The sequence below is a fragment of the Protopterus annectens genome, chromosome 8.part1, assembly GCF_019279795.1.
Source record: "Protopterus annectens isolate FY-2018-M chromosome 8.part1, PAN1.0, whole genome shotgun sequence".
Classification (NCBI taxonomy): domain Eukaryota; kingdom Metazoa; phylum Chordata; order Ceratodontiformes; family Protopteridae; genus Protopterus; species Protopterus annectens.
In genome coordinates this window covers 404,392,926-404,414,213 of record NC_056742.1, presented here as the reverse complement: position 1 = coordinate 404,414,213, position 21,288 = coordinate 404,392,926, and the positions used below count along the sequence as shown (strand labels likewise).

At 37.5% G+C, this 21,288-nt stretch overlaps 1 protein-coding gene across 4 annotated transcripts in view; it reads left to right on the top strand.

Annotated features, from left to right (window-relative positions):
- ZNF423 (zinc finger protein 423) overlaps nucleotides 1–21,288 on the top strand; it is a 1,297,648-nt gene that overhangs the window by 302,396 nt on the left and 973,964 nt on the right. The gene's annotated exons all lie outside the window — the stretch shown is intronic.

Here is a 21,288-nt window from a genome sequence, read left to right as displayed (position 1 = left end):
GGGTCATATTCTGTCTTCTTCTTGCTTTTCTTTTTGGAGTGAGCTGACTTTTTTTCATCTTAACTGTTTCATGTAACTATATTTACTTTTTTCAGTATTATTAAAAATGTACCGCAATGATTTAAAGGTTGCTACTAGTTCTGCAGCAGTGAGTAAGAAATATATGGATATATACGCTTGCTACCAGTTGTTCAACCCTGAGTAAGAAATGTGTGTGTGTGTGTGTGTGTGTGTGTGTGTGTGTGTGTGTGTGTGTGTGTGTGTATATATATATATATATATATATATATATATATATATATATAGTATATATATTTATATATATATACAAAGTCAAAACCCACAACATATGCAAGGCAACTAGGTAATGGAAATAGATTCTCGTACCTTCCTTCTATATCACATACACACACCTGCAGATAATTTACAGTTGTCAAACCACCTGTCATGCATCTCTGAGAAGTGGAAAGAAACTGGAGAATTTAGAGAAGATCCTTATGAGCCCAGAGTGAATATGCAGACCCAATAGATAATGCACCACAGCTGAGAACAGGACCAGGCAACCTTTATCTGTGATGTGACAATGCTAGTTATTGCATCATTGTGCCACTATACATATACACATACGTGTGTGTGTGTGTGTGTGTGTGTGTGTGTGTGTGTGTGTGTGTGTGTGTGTGTGTAATATATAAATATCTATCTATCTATATATATATATATATATATATATATATATATAGATTCACTACTAAATCCCAAAACCGCACAATACCGACACTGAAAATACTGACGCCCAGAAGAACAAAACTACAAAATACCAAAATCAACAAAACAACAAAATAAAACACCAAAACCAGCGATAACAACACCCCCACACCCCCTGTAACGTAAATATACCTACTCCAAGATTGCACTACACTTGGGAGAACGGCAAACTTACCTTTACGGCAATCTCCATTATTTGTCATCGGGATTCTGAAGTTTTGTTCTTCTGGGCGTCGGTATTTTGCGGGTTCGGGCTTTCGTAGTGTTCCCATATATATATATATATATATAAGTGTGTGTCTATAAAAAATGAGTCTGTTCATTTAGATAGATGTAAAAAAAACATTTTTTGCACATTACATTGGTTGCTTTCTCATGTCATAATGAACAAATACTGAAAAAAAAAGACTGGAACCAATCTCGTAAAGAGAACAAACATGCCAAAATCATCAGACATTTTTTTCTAAAAAGTGATCCTATTAGGGGAAAGGATTTTCAATAAGATAATTTTTAGGATAGAGATTATGAGCAGTGACAGGGGAGCATACATGGGTAAGGATAAACATCATCTGTGCTAACCCTAAACCTTCTGCTGCCCTTGACCCCAACCCTACATATTAACTTATGAAAACCCTTTCCCTAACAGTACCACTGTACAAGACAACAGGATACATAACACACACTGCACTTATCCTGTCACCTTAACGATCCCTTACTCCAACCATAATCTGGCAGCAGTCATGCACTCAGAAGTACGTACACCGTAAAAAATGCAAACACACATGTAACCAACATTTTTTTCCTCTTATGAGTCAAAGCAGACACTTAGAGTGACCCTGTGGACAGCCACTGCTACCTGCAGAGTTTACAAGGCAAAGGGGAAACGGAAGTAGCTTGCCCAGTCTTTCTTCCATATCACTCATTCACTCTTACCTATGAACAATTCAGACTTCCCAATCCACCTACTGCACGTCTTTGGAGTGTGGGAGGGAAAAGGACCTAGACCTAAATCTAACCTTAATCTCTGCAAGCGAGCACACAGACATGGACACAGTCACACACGTGCGCGCGCGCACACACACACACACACACACACTTACTATTAATGCAGAAGCTTTTGGGATTTCTGAAAGCTTCCACATTAAAAGAAGCCCCCACTTTTATCCAACAGTTAATGAATGAGTATTCGAAATTGATTTTGTTCAATAAAATAACTTTTGTTGTAAATTAAAAGCAACATACTCCGTCAATAAAATGGACATTCGACAGAGAATACTCCAACCATATATATATATATATATATATATATATATATATATATATATATATATATATATATATATATATATATATATATATATATATATATATATATATATACACACACACACACACACATGGTTAAATTTGTCAGTGTGTAAAAGATCAATGCCCCTTTTGTTGATCAGTGAATGTCAACAAATGCAGTTGCTGAAAAAACAACTTAACTTCACACTGATAGAAAAAGAAGAACAAACATTTTCCCACATCACTAAATTAAAAAAAAAAAAATAAACAATAACACCAGACACACTTTGGCTGAATAGTGATACTGTTAGGGGAAGGTTTTTTCTTAAGGTAATGTGTATGGTTCGGCATAGGGGCAGGGTTAGGATTAACACACATCAGTAAGACTGGGTAGGGGGAACTTCCCCTCCTGTCCTTACTTTTTCATGTGTGCTAGCCCTAACCCTAACCCTAACCCTAATTGTAACTGTAGTTCTACACAGCACCTTATGAAAATCCCTTTCCTTAACAGTACCATTGCACAAGACACTCGGACATACTTCCAGTGCATAACCACATATGTAGAACTCTGAAACTATCCCCATACCTACCGCTTACTGTAACTCTAACCTGCAAGCATTCATACACACACTCCCATCCCTAATCTAGAAAACGTCACACACACAAAATCACATATGCACACACTCCTACTGTACTTGTGTCTTAATTAAACCCCCTACAGCAGTCGTCAAGATAGACATATGCACCCCCCCCCCGATTCTGAAACTTTCAGCCTACTACACTTAACCAAGCACACACCAAATCTAAAAACATCAGATCGACAAACCTGATATTCAGTAATTACCAAAAACACAATTCAGTTAACTATGTTGAAAAGGGAACCTTCAACAAAAATAACTGCTATTGTGTGTGTGTGTGTGTGTGTGTGTGTGTGTGTGTGTGTGTGTGTGTGTGTGTGTGTGTGTGTGTGTGTATATGTGTATGTGTGTGCGCATGAGTGTGGATTTCTGCATAGGTTTTGTAGGTGTGTGGGGGGAGGTGGTATTTGTGATGTTGTGGTAGAGGTTATATTAAAAAACTGAACATCGCTTACTTAAAATTTGGTAATATGAAATTTTGGTATAGTGACACTCGTTTTTTTAATATTTCGTTATAGTGGGTGTTCGGTGTTTAAGTCTCGAGATACTGAAATTTGGTCTTTCAGACTTTTGAGATTTAAAAGTAGACCCATATATGTGTGTGTGTCTGTGTGTGTGTGTGTATGTATGTATATATATATATATATATATATATATATATATATATATATATATATAAAATGTATACACACACACACACGTGTGTGTGCGTGTGTGTGTGTATATACAGTATATATATATATATATATATATATATATATATATATATATATATATATATATAAATGTGTGTGTGTGTGTGTGTGTGTGTGTGTGATAAATAAATATAAACAAAAACGGAGTGCAGGAAAAGATATAAAATGCCAACAAAAAACAATTTTAACTGTTGCAAGTTAAATCAGTATATTTTAATAAAACAAAAAAGAGAAGAACAAGAGCTTTCATCCCCACATTAGGAGACTTTATCAAATTCAAATATAAAACAAAGTGACACCATTTTAAAATATAACATGCCCACACTGTACCCAATCAAAAAGGGTCAGCAATGAATATATGAATAAATTAGCAAATGCCAGCCCACATAACATTCAAGGAAAATTTTTTAAATTAAAGCAATACAAGCTTATATGAATGAACTATATAAGTAACATGTTTGGCAAAAAAGAACAGTCGCTAAAAAATGCTGCTAATAAGACTAAATATATGCAATAGCTAAAATTAGATTTAAAACTCGAAATGCCCTATTAACACTATAAACATAAACATGAATGTGCAGTGCACAGAAATGCATCTATACAAACTGAATGCAACATGAAATCTCACTCTGCTGTGCAACAAATGGGCGTCTGTGTGAGATTCATGTATAAAAATCTAATATAATAACTACCTAAAAGGGGAACACACTCAGGACCAGGAAAAATAGATAAAAAAGTGTGTGTTAATAAATGCAAACTGATATAAGTACCAATGCAAAATTCATCAAAATTCCAAAGATATAAAAACAATAATCATAACAAAATACACAACACTACGTAGAAAATGTGCAATGGCATTGATTAAACTTAATAAACAGATACAAAAATATGCACAATAAATATATATAATCAACTGCACAAATATATATTTTTCATAAAAAACTATTAGTATACCAAAAAAAAATAATATATATATATATATATATATATATATATATATATATATATATATATAAACCTATGTTGTATTACTTTAAAAATGTTATGTGTACCATAAATAAACAGAATTTATCTCTCCAAAGATCTCAATTTAAAAAAAACAAGTGATAGAAAATGACTCATTTAAACTTGGACATTGCATGGCATTAGTCCTAAGCTGCCATAAAGCTTCACTTCTCTCAAGGAGCAATGGCCAAGTACCACCTCTTGGATTGTATTTGAAAGGTACAACCACAATAAATTTAAAACCATGACCCACATACTCTGCACAATGCTTGGCCAAGGCATTGGACTCTTTTTTCTTTTTTTTTCAATCTTATGTCCCTCAGGTGCTCATAAATGCGACTCCTTAATTTCCTCTCAGCTTTCCCTATATAAAAACAGGGACATTTGAAGCAAAAAGCACAGTAAACCACCCTTTCTGTTTGGCAGTTGCAATTTTTATTTAAACATACTTTGACATCATTGATTTTATAGGTAGAAGCTTCAAAAATATAATTACAATAGTTTGAACCACACTTCTTCATGGTACCCTTACACAATTTGTAACTACCATTTTCAAATATGTTTTTGAGAGAACGACCCTTTCTGTATGCAATCAATGGTTTTTCACCAACGCATTGCTTAACATCACCACAAGAGGACAAAATGACCCAATTTTTTAATAAAATATCCACAATGTCCTTGCTTTCCAAACTATAAGTTGTAATGAAAGCTAAATTAAAATTGGGTCCATTGTTTCCATTTTGTGTGCCCAAAACAGGCATTTCATAATCCCCTGTTGGCAGCAATGTGTCCAAATTATTGTTATTTATAATATTGGGAGATGTCACAACATTATCGCAGGCCAAAATTGCACAAAAAAAGCCCCTCTCCCCTTTGTTGATAACCTCTAACATCAGATTGTTCACCAACTCAAAGGGATAGTCTCTTTTCAAGAACATAGTTTTCAAAAGTTCACATTCAGAGAGAAAGGACTCAAAATGTGAAACCATACGGGCTGCTCTTACAAAACTGACCCTTCACCCACCCCTCTCATCTGCCTATAAGGGTGGGAACTATCAAAATGCAAGAAGTTGTTTGGGTACGTCTCCCTACAATGGATTTCAGAAACATATTTCCTTAATACATAATCCTTTTGCAACCTGACATCAAGATAATTAATTTTGTCAAGACCAATTGTATATGTAAATTCCAAAAATAGGTTGAATCCTTAATATAAGCCAAAAATTCAGTAATCATCTGCTCAGATCCTTCCCAGAAAATAAATATGTAATCTAAAAATCTTATATACATTTTACAGTAATCATAAAAAGGAGAATTAAAAAGAAACTTCTTCTCCCACTGTAACATAACAATGTTGGTGTAAAGTCCCCCACAAAGGGAACCCATAGCTACGCCAAATATTCTTTCTCAAAATAAATACAATTGTTTTTCAGGACCAGATTAATTAATTGCTCATACACATTAATGCAAGGCTGAGACACACCTTTTTCTAATAAAAATTCACAAAACCACTCAACCCCAACATCATGGGGGATAGATGTATACAAATCTTTGACGTCTATAGTAATGAATAAACCTGTGCCAAAAAATCCATGCTATTAATCCAGTGTAAGAAATTCCACAAATCCTTACATAATTTTACTTCTTCAGAAACCAAGGCTTTTAATCTGATATCCAAAAACCTAGCAAGGGGATAAGTAATGGACACTCTACCATTAACAATAGGGCACATAGGAGGGTCAGAAATGTTCTTATGGATTTTAGGCAAGCCAAAAATACAAGGAATCTTTGGATGGGCCACTGACAAAAAGTTGTACTCATCAATAGAGATAGAACCATCTATGAACAAATCTTTCAGTTCGTTCCTGATCCTGTTATAACAACCATTAAGTTAATTCAATGATATTCTTTTGTATGCAACCCCTTCCAAAATCAGCTTCATTCTTGTATTGTAATCACATACATCCATAATCACTATCCCTCCACCCTTATCAGGTTTTAAAACCTTAACATCATTATTGTTTTTCTTACTAAATAAACCTTCAGTCTCATCTTCACTTAAATTCATTTGACATACTTTTCTCTGAATATTTTGTACATCAGTTTCGCAGAGTTGTTCAAACACCAAAATGGAGGGATAAACAGGTGGATTATAAGTGCTAAATATACGCAGCGGATTGCTAACAGATTCAACAGACTTGAATGAAACATTAAGATTTAGCTTTCTAATAAACTGCTTTAAATCAATCAGTGTCTGAGCTAAATCAAAACTCTTGAAAGGAACAAAAGTCAAACCTTTCACTAATAAATCACAAATATGAACATCAATATTCATGGCAGAGTAGTTAAAAACATTAAAATCACCACTAGAATTCTTAAACACACAGCAATTTTCAAAGACATGTTCCATAGGAACTAATTCCACCCCCAACAACCCCCCTCCCCTCTGATAATTCGACTGACCCCCTACCCCCTCCCCTGTCCTCCATTCATGAAAAATGTCCCTTGGCCCTGATTGTTCTGGTTGTTGTGGTTGTTCCTGTCTCTCAGCCTTTCCGATCTCCTCAAAGGAGGAAAATTTGCTTGGTCTAAAAAAGACTCTTGACTATTTGAAGTTAAAGCATTTCTATTCAAATCAACATCACTATTCCAAGCTTGTGACCTGGTAGGAAGTAAGCAATATTAGCATCATATTGTTTTTCTGTCCCTTTCAATCTTTTTCATTTTCCTAGTTTTAATGGACACCACTTCTTGTTCAATACTTCTAAAGATGCGATTGTAATCAAAAATATTGTCTTCATGTGCAATAGCTTGAGTAATCCTAGTATCCAATTCAGTTGCTTCCCTAGTCATTTCATTTAATAAAATGTCATTATGTCTGACCACAAACTTCATACACTCGGAGCCATAGCGGTCAAACATTGCTCTTTCCCTGATATTGTTCAGTGATTGAGTTAGTATATATAATGTACAGAGGATGTGGGGGTGAAGGGGGGCTTATCCACCTGCATGAAAATTTGTTTTTACTTTTTTTTGTAATTTTATTTGCATGCTTTGAGGATATAGTTTGGCGCATGTGTAGTGATTTGTTGACGTTTGCATTGTCGATCTTTTAGCATTTATTTATACAATTCCTGTGTGTGTGTGCGTGTGTGTGTGTGTGTGTGTGTGTGTGTGTGTGTGTGTGTGTGTATATGTATATGTATATGTATGGATGTATAAAAGTTAATGCCTATATTGCTGACTTATTCTTGTTGTGGTTGTATACTCCAGGCTGTGCCTGAAGATGGTCTTCTGAGTTCAGTGCACTACTGGTCAATCAATTTCTTTCCCTCTCTCTCTCTTTATATATATTTATGTATGTATATGTATGTATGTATATATATATATATATATATATATATATATATATATATATATATATATATATATATGTACATACACACATCTACATGCAGTCTTTCCAGCTAGCCATTTGCATTCCATCTTAATTCAGGGTTACTGGGAGCTGAGCTCTGTCTTGGCAAACAACAAGCATAAGAGTGGAATGAGTCCTAGACTAAGGGCCCAGTTCAGAAAAGTTATCTCCTACGTTGCTGTAATCATTTTAAATTGAGAAACAGTGGTACCGTAGTGCTACACCACAAAGAGGTGCAGTCCCACGGTAGGTTGTTCTTGGGTCCTAACACTTATGCTAATGAGGCATTTCAAGGGCATGGCCTATGCTAATTAGCCATTTGCTTTTCCTCTAGGAATACCTGCATAAAGGCATTTTCGCAGCTTAGTTATTTCCTGAAGTTACCTCGGCCGGCTGTATTAATGACCATGGCCATAAATCCACATTTAGCCATTGCTTCCAGTCAGTGAAATCGTGTTAGAGGTGCCGAGGACTGTAGAGGACAGGAAGTGTTGCAGGATGTGTGTGTGTGTTATGTGTCTGGCACCTTGCACCCTTGGCACAGAATGAAGCTTGACAAGCCAAAGCCTTAACCGTTTACGATAACTGATAAAGCTTGTGTTTGAGTGTATTTTTTCAATTATGACAAGTATGAAACTCTAATATCTGGCATTATTTACTGACTGCAATGGTCCTTGAGTTACGAGGGACAGCGCATGTATAGCAGACAATGTCAGGAGCTTTCTGTAACATCAGGGACAGTTTGAAACTATTACTTTGATTAAGTTGAAAAAGTTAGTAGAGCTTCGGTTAACCACCATGATGCACTTTGCGAGCCATAGGAAAAATGAAACTCTGCCTGGCATTACGACTGACTGTTAGTATCCATCATTTGTGAAGGAAGGGACAAAAATAAGAAGGGAATTTGGGGATGTTCTCTCAGTTCAGGGACAGGTAAGAGGTATGTCGTGTGTGAGAAAATAAATGGAAGGTACCAGTGCCAAAGCAATGCTTGGGCTGCCACTGATAACTACTGCAGAAAAGTGCTGATTTGTATTACAGTCAATAAAGAGTCATGCAAATTTAAAAAAATAATGAGGCCTTTCAACATTCCAGCTAACATGTTTTTGAATTGCATTTTTCATGATCATGGAGATGACCCCTTTTATCTGAATCTGTTACCCCCAGCAGCCAAGTTCTTTTGAATCCCCTGGCAAGTGTTAGTCCATCACTGGCAGACACACACACACCTCCATGGAGAATAAACAGCCAGGGGAAATTTCGATATTGCCAGTTTACATACTTGCATACATTTGGAATATGGGAAGAAACTACAGGCCCAAGTGCAAATTGTTGTGGACACAGGGATTACATGCAAACTCTACAAAGAATGCCTCCCTCCCAGGAATCTAACTAGTGAGGTGAACAAGCTGTGTTGAGGCAGCAGTGTTAACCTCTGTACCACTGCTTTGTCCTGCTGTATCCACTGAATAGAAATAATGTCCTGCTGATTTTACCATCATACCATCATGTCCATCCTGTCCCAGTGAGGCATTTGTTTGCCATACTTTTAAGAGTTCAGTTAAGTTTGTAATATTACTCCAGTAACATAGACTTTCACTGACACACATATCTAAAAGGAAGTTCAGCCTCCGACACTATTGATGGAAGGAATGCCAGCTTCTATGGAGTACTGTAACAATGAAGTTAAGCAAATTAAAAAACGAGACATTAAAATTAACTGCAATTTCACTTACATTTTATGCTTCTAATATTGCATTATCTGGAATTTAAGCAGTGTGCTCATTCCTTATTTTTTTCTCTGCAGTTTATTTCAAGCAGACGTCTCAATATCACTTGTACTGTGGACTGTACTGTGGTCAACATCAGTACATAGGTCTGCCCAGTGGGAAAAGTGGACTTTGGTAGAGAAGAGCAGCGAGTAGATCACCCTGTGTAGTGCTTGCCTGCTTACTGGAAATAATTTCCTAAATCTAAGCAGAAGAAAACTTGGTAGGCACAGCCCTGCTGGAACTATTAAATCTTGGTGCAGTCCTCCCAGATTACAGGTTCATAAGCTGTTACCCTGGAATCAAGTAACTAATCTCGAAGTAAAGTGTGGAATTTGGCAGGCACATGGAGTCTTGCCACCAATATGGAGTTGGTGCATTGTCAGCCACCTATGTAGTGTAGAACTGGTAGGAAAAAGAAGTTGCTGAAATTCGATTCAACTCTTTTGGTTAGGACTGATTGATTTTAGAGTTGCTAGGATGCCTTGCACGTGTGGTAATAGAAACCTGCATATAAGAACAGGAGAAGTTACAAAGTCAGTAATACTCCAAGAAGACATATGAGTTCTTACAGTGTCGATCTGCCATTTAGTTGTATAATTCAGTTTTTTTTTTTTTTTTTTAGTGCAGAGGTGCATTTAAATTTTAAAGGATAGTCTGTTCCAACGATTCTTGATTTGATCCTCCATTGAGAAGAATATGACAGATTCTGTTAGAAACACTGAAAAAAATCATTGGATGGTAATAATATTTTGTCTTTATGTACCATCATTTCATAGTTTAGAATGTATAATGAGAGAGAGATTTGGAGAGCTTCATCTCCTACAAAGGAGCAGCATCTTGTTTTTCATTTTAGGCCTGATTTTTGTTTTAATTATGCATTAGTCTACTTAATTTAATGTTTGATTTTGATAAACTGCATTATGTAAAACATAAAATATGCTGTAAAAAGCCTTTCTTTCTCTTGTTTCCCTGTAAGAAGACAATCAAATTGAAAGGTAATCTTGACTGTTTGCTTCTCCTTCCTTCAAACGTAGTAGATCTCATTGACTAGAGGCTTCACTCTTATCTAAAACCTGTTCTCACTGCTGACCTTACTGCCACACTTTCTCATTTATGAATGAAAAGCAGGTCCTTAAATTTGAAGAATGATTAGATATAGCTACATAGGCATTACGCTGAGGGATGGCAGCATTATGGAGTTTACTTGGGGGCTAGAAGAGCTGTAAGCCTAATAATATAGTACAGATTTTGCTCTAGGATAACATGTCTGTGATATTGGAAGTGTAAGTAAATCAAAGAGTAATCTTTGTTTAAGCATGTTTTATACATCTGGGAACTTCTCTGAAAGAACCATATTATCTGCATGTTAACACAGTTCTCCTTGTCTGTTAGACTTAAAATTTGTATAGGTTTTTCATCCACTTATATATTACTGTGCAACATGTAGAGAGTAGAATTCAAGGGAGCTGCTCATTGTCCTGTTATTGTGCTATATTTTAATCCTGTGATGTCATACCACAGTCTGTTGCTGTTGGAGTAACTGTAATGTCACAAGCAGAGTACAGTATTATAAAGGCAGGTGGGGAATAACCAGTGGGAGGTGGTGCTCTCTCAAGGAACAAAGAACATTTTTCATGCGTATGACCTTTAGTAATAAATAAAGGAGGCTATTTTAGAGACATCTCAAGAATATCGGTATCACAAGAGAATCCAAGAAATATAGAAAACCAATACAGTTTGGCAGTAGAGCAAATAAAGCAGACTTTTATTGGAAAAATATGCATTCAGGATTTATATGAGCTAGCAAAATGTATTAAATCGACAGAAGCACCGGGAAAACAGAAGCAAAAGTAGAAAAGATTTATCAGGAAGGTTAATGTGAAATCAGATCTAGGTAGTAGAAAGGGTTATATTTGAAGGAAAAGAGAGTGACAAGGGAACACATAAAATGTTTATTTATGTCTAGCTTACTAGAAACACATGAAAACTTGCTTTAATTTCCAGATGCACAAATGTATCCTAGGAAATTGAGGGAACAGAAACAGAATGACATGAAAACTTGCAGCAGGAGGTGTACAGAAGGATGCAGAAACTTGCAGTAGCTAATTTTCAGATGTATGCATTCATGCATTCCAAGAAATCAAGGATCAAAATTTACAAATCGTGTTGTATAGTAGAACTTGTATAAGAAATGTTGATGCAGTAATGCAAATAAAATAGACATCATGCTTAAAGAAAACTAACAACCTTCAACGGACCTGAGTTTGTACTTCAGTCAGTGAAAGGAGAAAGGAAGAAATGTACTGATATTATGTCAATGCTTTTCTACTTAGCATTTATTGATTTTAATTAATTTAATGTTATTCATTATGCTTATTAATTTTATTGGCATAAATTGCATTCCTACTGCTATGTTAAAGGAAAACATATATTTTGTATTTGTGATAAAAACACCTTTTTCTCAAAAGATAATATTTTTAGTCTATTTTTTTATGTATACTTTTTGTTGGCATGTCAGATGACAATTACGTTTCACATTAACCTTTCTGATGAATTGCCCACTCATTCCTCTGTACTGGGTATCCCCAGTATGGAAGTGAGAGCTAATTGGGGATGCAATCTACTACACATCTAAGGATGCGGTTTGGGCCCTCGCCAACATCCTTGCAATTAGAGCATTTTTAATGAAGCCCTAACCCACTCTGTGTGGCTGACATGAGCACCCTTATCAGTGAAAGGTTTCCTACACCCTGTTTTAGCATGCTTTCATCCACATACTAATAAGGGCTACCATCACTAGCTTGGAATACGTAAGCCCATGTCTCTGTTCCTAGCCTTTTTTGTACATTGCAAACCTCCACTGATATGATAATTGGCCAACAGAAACCATCTCTTCTGACCCCCCCCCCCCCCCCCAGGATGGGCAAGTAGGCATCAGCTGCTCACATCCACCCCGTCTGCCTGACACTTCCAGAACCTGTACCACTATTTGAACTTGAGTCATCTGGACCAGAGTCTAAGGCTTCATCCTTCTGTACTACTTAGCCATGGTCTTTTAAGTTTTTTTTTTTTTCAGCATATTCTATGATGCCGTGGGTCATGCCTATTCTGTTCTCCAACCTGCCACGTGTAGTGGAAAAAAATAGTTTATATATATTTTTTTTTGTTGTGCAATCCATGGTTGAAATAACAAAAGGGCAAGATGTTCCATTATCAGATGGTTTATTTTTCATCTCTGTCAGCATATGTAGGATTCCTTTTACCCTTGCAAAAGAGCATTTTCATTGTAAAAGTGGAGAACGTTTTTCCGAATTTCATTGTGACTAGATAAGGATTCACCTGTTAAAGCTAAACAATTAATTAAAAAATGAATGAATGAGAGAAAGCACAATGGTTTACTGATGAAGAATTGCAAATTTCCTGCCAACCATTTTAAGTGTCATACATACATCTGTTTTCTGTCCACACCAAATTCTAACCTACTAGTATACAACAAAATCAAGTAACATATACGTATATAAACATTATCACTCAGGGAAGTGAAATAAACAGAGAAACTAAAACAAAATATCAATAGATGGTAACACTGAAAAAGAATCAACAAGTAGCAATGAAAACAAAACTGTATTAGACAATAATGAAAGATACAAACTGCCATTTAGCCAGTCAGCTCTCTCTGCAAATAGTTCTGTATGAAATTATTCCCAGATTCCAAAACAACTTGCACTGATAACAAAGTGTTACTGCGAGACTCGTAGAAATCGCAAAATGACAGAGGTTTAGTGCAACATGTTGCCCTGACCGTAAGCCGTCTTGTTAATGCATGCAGAAACACACACGCACACACACACACACACACACACACACACACACACACACACACACACACACACACACACACACACACACACACACTCTTCTGAACCTGCAGCACAGCCACATCATAAAACTTTAGTGACCCTGCAGGGCTCTGTGGCTATGAGGAATAAAACTCCTTGATCCAGGTGACGCTAGTTTAATTCTGGCTTAGACAGTGGAAGAGTTGACATGGAGAAAATGGAAATGAGGATGTTGATCTTGCCTCACCCTTCTCTGGGAGAGGGAGCTATGGTCTGGTCCCTGGGAAGATGCCAGCCAAAACTTACCCACTGATGCATACTAAATTCATTTTAAAGCTGATTACTTCTAAGAGTTTTCTCTTTTACTAGAAGACATGTCTCAGGATACTTCACACTGCCTTTGCATCCTAAATCTGAAATTGTACTGAGAAACTTGGTACATAACTGATGAATATTTAATTATTCCTTAGCACTCACCTGCAGTCTCTTTATACTACTAACCTCCACAACATCTTCTTCTTCTTCTTAACCCCTCCAAAAAACAGGATAACAGAACATTTAATTTTTCACCACAATAACAGTGGTGCACTCTTAGTTTATGGAGGCACAAATGTGAAAACAAAATGGCAGATTCATCTTGAAATGATTAAACTCAGAGCACCCCAGCTGTTGTGCAATAGCATTAATGTACGATTAATTTTTTTATTATGGATTATAATGTGTGGATTCAGTCTGTCAATGGTTGCCTACATGATCAATCGTTAGCCATTTTCCCACACTCTATGTATTATTGGATTAACTTGGCAAGAGCAAGACAAAAATTACATAGGTTAAGGGTCAGGGTGCATTTAAACAGTGGTTAAACATCTGCTACTAGTTAGGGGTCCACATAGATATGTAAGTATGGGTGTGTGCACTTTTCATTAAACTATATTCATCCAAGAAGATCACCTTATTATATGATCTCCTTTAGTCAAATTCCTTTTCAATAAGTTTTGAACTTGTCCACTTTTTATACTGTAGAAAACATTGTGAGGGTGAAACTGGTTATATTATTGTGTTTGTTGTCTGAGGTTGGAAATAGGTTGTGGAGTTTTATGCTTTTTTCAGCTGCAGAATTGTCTGTGCATATAGTAGGATTTACAGTGTAAGTGCCATTGGTGAGAGACAGAATATTTTTCCGTATTTGAGAAGAAGGAAAATGTGAGGGGGGGGGGGTTCTCTTTATTTGTCAGTCTCATGGAAATGTTTGAGCTCTAAATTTCTGTGACACACTATTTTTCCAACATTCTCTCACCTTGATTTCAGCTGCCTCATAACTGACTGCAGACCCCTTCCTGGCTAGTATTCAATAGGCCCACGGTTTTAGGTTGGCTGAGCAGATTGTGGTCTGAAAACATAACTGTTTCACTGCTGAACAGCTCATCAGGGGAATTTTGTCTAAGTAACACATGCAAGCATTTATAATGTTTGCAGTGCTCGGCTATAATTTGATGATTTTTGCTTGTTGGGAATTGCCACCTTGCAAGCAGGTAGACATTGTAATTTAACTTATGCAAAGAAGTTATGCTGTTCAACGCTAGAAGTTTAATTCTCAAAATGCACTCACTCAAACCACTTCTTAAAATGGAGAACATCAACATTTGTGCTGTAACAGAGACCTGGTTCAAGACAGCAGAAAGCACCCCTGCATTACCAGGATATACCTCATTCCACACCTTTTGGCCCCAGAATTTGAACCAAAGCTCCAATGGCGGTGGTGTTTTGATATTCATAAAGGAATGTGCACACCTCCAGACTGGTAGCCCAACATAATGCATCAGAGATACTTCGGTGCAGCTAACATTGGGTAAGATAGTGATTCAGGTCGTAGCCTATCATAGGTCCCCAACCATGTCCCAAGACTCACACTCCACATTCCTAAGCACCCTGGAGAATATTAGTGTCCAACCTAACACTCTGTTACTGGGTGACTTCAACTACCCCTCCATTAACTGGGAAAACTACTCCTGTACCAATACACTTGCCCAACGTTTCCTGGAATTCATTAATTCCAATGCCGTGGACCAGCTCATTCTTACCCCCAGTAAAGGTAGCAACATCCTTGACATGGTTATTACTAACATGGGTGACCATTGCTCTACACCAATAGTCAACTCTTCCCTGGTTAGATCTGACCATAAACTAATCACCTTGGAAATCCACATCCCTCCCACCCACCCCTTCACAAAGGTAACTACCACGAAAAACTTCTTCAAAGCTAACTTTGGGCTCCTAAAAACTGAGATGCCTAACTTCACGGCATCCATGCAAGTGGAGAATAGTTGCATGACCGCCAAATCATACACAAGTGCACTGTATGAACATGTTTACAAATGCATGGATCTCACCATACCCAATAGAACCAAGACGCTCTCCTCCACAAAAAAAGCCAATCTGGTGGTCCCCTGCCATAAACAAATTCTACAACAGAAGGAGGAAACTGATGCAGAATAAGGTGAAGTCCCAAGACTGGAAAAACTTCCTTATCAGCCTCAGCAAAAAGTTGAGATCCCTCATCAAATCCTCTAAAGCTAGCTATGAAAACAGAGTTGCAGCATATATTAAAGACAACCACAAGGCTTTCTATAGTTATGTAAAGAATCTCCATGGCAATACCCATATTTGCTCTGAGCTACTGCACAATGGTTCCTCCTATACTGAGCCAGCAGATATTGCCAATATACTGGCCGACAGATTCCGTGCCAACTTTACCCCTCCCCCCCAAAGGACCAATCACATTACCAGTAGATTGCCAGGCACCCAGTATTACTGCTGCACAGGTTAAAACAGCACTGTTGAAGACCAAGAATACAGCTTCTGTGGGACCTGACAATATCTCTGGATGTATTCTACATGAACTACAGAGTGAACTGGCACCTCACCTGTGTGCCCTGTTCAATCACAGCCTCAACTCAGGCTTTGTCCCTACCAAGTGGCGCACTTCTATAGTCATCCTTCTCCACAAAGGAGGAGCGACTACAGACCCTAGGAACTATCGCTCCATTAGCCTGACAAGTCTAATATGCAAAGCTATGGAACGCATCACCATTGACCTAATAAACAAGGACATAGGGATCTCAAAACTCTGGATCCCACACAGTTTAATTTTGTGAAGGGTAGATCATGCCTGCTCAACTTGGTTGACTTCTTTGAGTCTGTCCCCAGAGCTGTGGATGAAGGCAAGGTGGTTCATACAGCCTAACTTGATCTAGCCAAGGCCTTTGATACCATTCCCCACTCAGGAATCATAGAAAAACTCACTAAGCTAGGCATCAACCCCTGTGTCACTAGGTGGGCTTTAAACTGGCTCACAGATAGAACCCACAGTGTGAAAGTAGCTGACTCCAAGTCAGACTGCTGACCAGTCATGGGTGGAGTCCCACAGGGATCTGTCCTGGGTCCTCTCCTGTTTGGTATCTACTTCTCAGAAATCTAGGCCCACACGAAGGGATTCTGGCTGACAAAGTTCGCAGATGATTGCAAGTTGGGAGCCATTATTAACTCCCCAAGTGATGTTGACATCCTACAGAAAGGCCTCACTGAGACCAACAACTGGTGTCAGAACTATGGCCTTAAGCTCAATGCCAAAAAATGAGTCATCCCCTTTGGGAAAAACCCAGTTCCCATGAATAACCACATTGATGGTAGTCCACTGAACACAGAAGGTGTTATAAGAAATCTGGGAACACAGGCTGACAGCAACCTCTCTTTTGACCACAACATTGCCACTGTGCTCAGCAAGTCCTTCTATGTGGCACATCTCATTACTAAGGGTTTTGCATCCAGGAAGAAAGAGTTCATTGTCTCCCTCTACTCTTCCCTCATTAGGCCAATCATCGAGTACAATGCCCCATTTGGCATGTACCACCCTAGACACCTGCAATAACTGGAGATGCCGCAAACATACCTCACAAAGAGGATCCTAGGCCTTGAACACTTGTCCTATATGGACTGACTCAAAAAACTCCAACTATTCTCTGTCTCATATTGCCTACTTAGAGGCGATCTCTGCTTGATTTACAAAGCCTTGTCTGACCCAGCTCTGTTAGAAATGCTACATCTAAAGAAATACCAATCCCTCCGCACTACACGCTCCAGAGACCTCAACCTCCTTACCACAATCAACAGAATGTGCTGGAGGGACAGGTTCATAACTCAGAGACTGCCCATGCTATGGAATAGACTTCCCATACATGTCAAACAGAGCACCTCACTGGCCCTCTTCAAGAGAAATCTTGATGAGTGGATGGGAAATAGAAAATTCACCCTGGGGATCACTCCAGTGACTTTACTCGACAGAGGCACTGGGAACTAAGGTCGGGTGGCATGATGCCAGGGTAATCCTATGGGCTAGGCTTGTAAAGGCTTCAGGGCCATTAGCCTAGTACACACCTATGGACCTTCTCAAGTAGCTCTTTGTGTGTGGTGGGAGGGAACTGAAGTTCATGGTTGTACTTCTAGAAAACTCGTTGAAGCATCTAAGATTAGCCTTGCTACCTGATGGTTGAATTAAAATATTTATTTGCCTGTGTTCTACAAGAAGGTTAGAGCATATGGATAATGTTACCATCTTCCTGATTCATGAACTCTGTGTGAAGTATTACACATACTTTTTCTATATTTGTATATCATCTTAAGGCAAATCCAACACATGTTCCATGTTTGCACTGATATGTTGCTACTGAAAATGTCATCTTTGGGCTCCATGTAACAGCAACTAAAAGGCAACAAAAGTGGGCCTTTTTCCCTTGGAAGTGAAGTGTTATTTTTTTCCCTCTTAATGAAAGTGTTTTTTCTCTTATTCAGTAGGTTGATAAAGTCAGCCACTGCTGAGGTCGTATCCAGTGCACTTATCAAATGCTGTGTTCTCTTTAGGTCTACCACTGTAATATACAGGTATTCATGGAGGGTGTAATTTTTTTATCACCAGGATTAAATATGCTTTAAGGTGCGGTTGATAGGTACTTACGAAATGTGCCTTATACCTAAAACTGCACACCATAATATATACCGTCATATTTAGATGAAGTATGAACTCTGATATATGCTAAGAGTTGAAATTTAGAATTATTGTTGTATTTAGCTACTTGCTCAAAACAGAATGATTTATCATAAGCCAGCACGTAAAAATGCTTTTTAACTTTTATCAGTTGGGTACTTCACTTTACATCATACTTTTAATATACAAAGTCAGAATATATTTCATATTTAGGCCTTGTCTTGCTTCACGTCCATGGACGCTCTGCCTTCTGCATCTGCTGAGAGCCACTGTGAATGAGAAGGATGCTTTATCTTCTGTTTCATTTGTTGCCATCTTCTTCCTCCATGTGATTCCCAGGTTCTCTAAAAGGGTGCATCTTTTAGCCAGACATTTCAAACTGAAGAGGCCTTGCTGGGGTATTGTATGGTGACATGGAAGCTGGAAGACACCAACTGATATTTCAATTGGTCTGATGCTTTCTTTTGTTATCCTTATGTTTCCTTCTTACCTTCCCTCAAACATCCGCATCTAATCTGAAAGATTGACCTCTTCCTTTCTGCCAAATCTATAATCCTTAAACAAGGAAATACCACAGCTGTAGTAGAGATTCTGATCCCTTCTGCTAAGATCTATGGCTCTGACAGCAAACTGTGATTACGAGAGTTCAGTAGTACTCCATACTATGAAACTGACTAACACCTGAGCTCTTGAAAGAGGATTATTTTATTGTTCTTGCTGGCTCTGAGCTGTAGGAAGTGCAGATTTAAGAATTTTGCAGATTGATAAGGAAGCTGTATCTTGAAGTAATAACCTTTAAAGTGAAAATGACTGTTGCACGCAGAGCAAATAAAGGAGATGTCTGGGTAATACACTGCAGAATAATACGGTGTGATTGTTGACTAAAGTCATAGTCAGTAACTGAACTCAGTCCCCAGGTCCCATAATGCCAAGACTTTCATTTCATTCTTCATGATCTCACTGTTTGTATTTGGCTTCTGTGACGTATAGCTTCAGTAACATACAACACAGCTGTACATTCAGCTTTTTTCACATCTTAAGCTGAGAACTTGCTTTTTTTCCATTGGGGTAAATAGTAGCCATTCCCTTTAAAAAAGGTCATGTCAGTATGTTCTTATTGTTAATACTTTAACTAGACATGTTTGACTTTTTGTTTGCATCAGAAAGATAAATGACCATGTAGTTAAATATGCAGTCAATTATGTGACTGAAAACAATTAATTATGAGATGGCTAACAATGATAATTAAAACAGAGAAGATAAAAGGTGCAAGTGGTATCAATATCAGGTTAGCTTGCAGGCAGGAAGAAAACATGAAACAAATGTAGGCAAACCATCTTGGTTCAGTAGCAGAAGGGCAGCACAGGGACAAGGGGGCAGGTGAACCTTGAATATGTTTTGTCTGCTTTTATACTGCTTCTTGTATACCATTTCCATGTATGGTTCTTTCAGTGTCATTTGCATTAAACTGGAGAGCAAGGAAAATGTGTGTTAAATTGTTCACAAAATCCTGCACAATTAAATGGCCATACAAGACAGAATCATAAATGTGCAGAATGTTAAGGGACAATACGGAGTAAACAGCACCTCTAAAGAGAGGGAAAGTAGAAGCAACAATAGAGTTGTTAGCGGGTAGATTTGATGATGAGGTCATCAAGCAGATACACAATTATCTCGTTTTAAGGGATTTTTTTTAATAGTTCAGTTTAAGAAATGGAAGATAATGGGTGTTGATATTCTTAGATGCTTGGATCAGAAAGTGACACACAGATAGAGGTGAGCATTGCAGTAAGAAGAGACTTTCAGCCAAAAAAGAAATAATACACAAGTCTGACGGTATACATGAGCTAACACAGCATAAACTGTCCTCAGAAACTTCAACGATTTAGATATGTGACTGGTATAATGAATGGTACAGAACGCTGTCTTGTTTGGTGGCACGTTTCAGAAATGGCAGGAGTGTGCATTATACAGAATTCTGCATTTGGAAGCAAAGTCACATGGCCACAGGGGCACAATTGTGAACTATATGGACAAGGAAGGTGATGGAGACATATGAAACCTAAAAGCAAATTATCATTACCCTAAGGATAATGCAGCAGTTCTGCACATATCATGTAATATTGAATTCTAGTGCATATTTTCTACTGGACACGCACCCCTTACAGAATGCAGGGTTGTTCTAGAGTGTACAAAGGATAAAGGCTCCAAAACTATAAATTGTATGACACCATAAGGTCTGCATTCTGAGAAAGGTTAAATGGACAGTACAAAACATATAAACATATAGGTATGCAAACATTCATGGATGTGTTGTGAACTACGAATGTGCAATACACACACACACACACATATATATATATATATATATATATATATATATATATATATGTATGTATTTAGAATAGATTTCTGTATTCAATATGAGTAGGCATCTGTGCACACACAGATATATGTATGTATATACAAACACACACACACACACAGATCCCGTTCAGAAGATTGAGTTGTCAGAAAGTTGAAGTTCATATGGCCATATGATCAACTTTCAGAAATGTTAAAGCATTTGTATGGAGATCAAGTTACAGTGGGGATGGGGAAATTTACCCTTTTCCATACTGTAGTGCAATCTCAGAGTTGGTATATATATATATATATATATATATATATATATATATATATATATATATATATATATATATATAGGTTCATAGGTTCATACTAGGCTATCTGCCCTAGGGCATTTATAAGCCTAGCCAGAGTATGTTTGGCTTTCGCCACCCATTTTAAATTTATTTTGCTATGCCCTTTTTCGAGGTTAGAATACT